At 38.4% G+C, this 3,253-nt stretch overlaps 1 protein-coding gene across 3 annotated transcripts in view; it reads left to right on the top strand.

The window, feature by feature from the left end:
* LOC107995933 (AT-rich interactive domain-containing protein 1B) overlaps positions 1-2,969 on the top strand; it is a 67,616-nt gene extending 64,647 nt beyond the window's left edge. For all 3 annotated transcript variants that reach the window (XM_062082089.1, XM_062082090.1, XM_062082091.1), the window contains one exon: positions 1-2,969. This exon is cut by the window's left edge and continues 2,989 nt beyond it. The gene's annotated coding sequence lies outside the window, so the exon portion shown is untranslated.
* The last annotated feature ends 284 nt before the right edge of the window (positions 2,970-3,253 follow it).

The following is a 3,253-nucleotide window of genomic DNA, read 5'->3' as shown; positions in this document are numbered from 1 at the left end:
GAAGGAAGGGATCGTTGGAGGGATCGATCGATGGTCGAAGAGGGTATACGTACATACTTAAAAAAAAAAGAAAAAGAAAAAAGGACTCGTCGTGTCCTCGTTGGTCGCTAAAAGAAAAACACATTCCAAGAAACAACAACCCATCGAATTTACCAAAAAAAAAAAAAAAAAAGAAAAGAAAGAAAGAAAAAAGAAAAATAGCGAGAGAGAGAGAGAGAGAGAGAGAAACACAGAAAGCTTCGTTTCTCCTCGTTTACCACTCTTAATCTGTACACACATATACACACACACACGCATACATACACGTACACACAGACACACACCAAAGATATACATATATACATAAAGATACTAGAGAAAAAGATACTAAGTAGTTTAAATACCAAATAATAAATAATTAACGCGAGAGGCGAGAGGAGAAAAGAGAAAGGGGGATGGGTGGGTGGGTGGGGATAGACAAAAAAAAGAAAAAAAAAAAAATGTGGCATCGTGTCGAGGGTGCACGTGCCAAGTGATATATATATTCTACGTATAATGTTAAACGAACATTGTATATCAGAGTGGACGCTGTTTTGCGCGAACCGACGAAGAAGAGGAGCAGACGGGAGCACACGGAGGCTGATCGTTCGAGAGAATTAGTGCGGGTCTCTGTCTGTTCGCCGGACATTATTATTATTATATAATACGCGAAAGATTTTGAATTTTTGAATGCGGCGCGCCGAGCGTGTGTGTGTTGTGTGTGTGTGCGCGTGTGTGTGTGCGTGCGCGAAGCGGAGCGAGACTATACGCGGAGAGTATAAAGAAAAAGGGAGAAAAATGAACGAGAGTGAGAGAGAGAGAGGGAGAATTTAAAATTTAGTATTATACCGCACTCGAAGTATCGTACCGCAATTCGTGCTGTGCTATTGTACATATTAAAAAGAGAGAGAGTGAAAGAGAGAGAGAGAGAGAGGAGGCGGTGATGATTTTGGCAAAGATGAAGGAAAGAGGAGGAGAGTAGTTTTCGCGTTTTCCCGATTGCACGCGAGCCATTCCCTCGCCGAACAACAACTTATTTTATTCGTTTGCGATCGAGGACGTATTTGGTTTGGTGTTACCGCGTGTCACGCTATGCGATTTGTGCGGATCCATCGAGGCGGACGTTGCATTCCCTCGTTCGATGTCTAAGATGTCTGGATGAGAGGAGATTTTTTTTTTTTTTTTTAATTGGAAAAATTGGAAAATGATCAACGTTCCGTCCCCGTTGAGATCCAGATCGTGTAAAGGGAGCGAATATAATTGTACTAGTCTAATGCTAAACTTAATTTCCTTGGTTTAAAGAAAAAAAAAAGAAAAAAAAGAAAAAGCGTCTGATTCCGTAGAGAAATTGTCCCCGTGTTCTTGTCCCGCGTTCTTTCGGTTCCACGCGATCGACGATTCAGTTTCTCTCTGGCTAACGAATGTGCAAACTTTGCATGCAACGAGAAAAACGAGAAAAGGATGGATGGGATGGAATCGTTTTCGAAAGTCACCGCGAGAGAATCGTACCAAAATGATTAAAGAAAAGAAAAGGAAAAAAAAATAATAATAACGATGACGACGACGATGACGATGATGATGATGATGAGGAAAGGGAAGCGTGCGTCGATTATAAGATCATATATAGTACAAAGTAAACATATATTATTGTAATAACGGTTTAATTAACTATAAGGGAGAGAGAGAGAGGGAGAGAAAGGAAGAGAGAGAGAGCGCGCGCGCGAGAGAGAGAGAGAGAGCGTCGCTGTTTTCACAACACACGTGTGAGAAACGTTGCGCTGAAATCGTGATACACGTTTGATTCTCCGGGTTTCGATGAACATATATATATATATATTTGGTTGCGTGTGCGTATCATTGGAGAAAGTGATGTAAAAAAAAAACAAAAAAAAAATAATGCATGGATAATGTACGAGCGTCGAGTTTTCATGGAAGTTTCCTCGTCCACCTCGATATTTCACGACACCGCGATCGAGAATTCTTGGAATGAAAGGATGGAGAGGAAGATAAAGATGTCAAGTATGTTGTGTCACGCGCATGTCGAGCGTCGAGCTGGAAATTAATGTCCAGTTAAAATGGGAAAATTAAGTAATTCAACGAGAACGAGAAACGAAGATTATAAAATAGATGGAAGAGCAAAAGTTTTCGAACCAAGATACCGATAGTTGTGGGCGATGTAATCGATGATTATTGAACGAGCCGAGTTTTCCAAACGGCCGAGAAAGTCGATAAAACGGAAAATGAGGATATCGTCGCATCGTAAGAAAGAAAGAACGCTCGCGTGCACGGTTGGTAAAACAGGAGGTGAAGAAGATGGCGACCGGGAACGAAAGAGAATCGTTGCGGCTCAATCACGTGGGAGATATATGTGGAAAATATTAAGAGGAACCGCGGAAAGGGGGTGAAAGAACGCGATCAGAGAACCGATATGTACGATAATTCTGTAAATACGAGTTTAATTGCGATTTATTATTGATTAATTACGCTCGCGATCGCGGACGATAATTATTATTACTACAATTATTATTATTATTATTGCCAGGAGTATCATCACCATTTACCATCGTCACATTTGTCACTATTATTATTACTATTACTATTATTATTATTATTATTATCATTATTATTATTATTATTATCATTATTTATATTATTATCATTCCTATTATTACTATTACTATTATTATTATTATTATTATTATTAATATTATTATTATTATTACTATTATTATTATTTCGATTTTTACCACTGTAACTGAAAAAGAGAGAAAGAGAGAAAGAGGAAAAAAAAGATACCATTGATTATCAATATAAAAAAAAACGTACTGTAAACGCGTTCTTTGTTCAACGTCGATGAAAGTGTGCGAGAGAAGAGGGATGAAAGGATTTGGATTTCGACGGATCTTTCGTCTGTTGAGAGAATTGAAAAAAAAAAAAAAAAAAAAAAACAAGTCGGATCGAAGGACGACTGAGAAATAACAACGTGGAAAATTCTTGAACAGGTGGCGGGGAGAGCAATTAATCGTAGAGAAATTTTTTCGTGGGAGAAGCATACGTGAATAAGGAACACACGCACGCTAAGGTTATACATTCCATACGCGCGAGAAGGAAAGAAAAAAAGAGAGGGAGGGATGGGGTGATTAAGGGGGGGAAGCTTTAAAAATAACCCCCGTTTAAACGTAAAGCAAGAACATAGTATATAATTATATATATACTATATTATATATATATATAT

This window comes from Apis cerana, linkage group LG11 (genome assembly GCF_029169275.1).
Source record: "Apis cerana isolate GH-2021 linkage group LG11, AcerK_1.0, whole genome shotgun sequence".
Classification (NCBI taxonomy): domain Eukaryota; kingdom Metazoa; phylum Arthropoda; class Insecta; order Hymenoptera; family Apidae; genus Apis; species Apis cerana.
The sequence above is the reverse complement of the archived record's forward strand: the minus strand, read 5'-3'. Positions and strand labels throughout refer to the sequence as shown.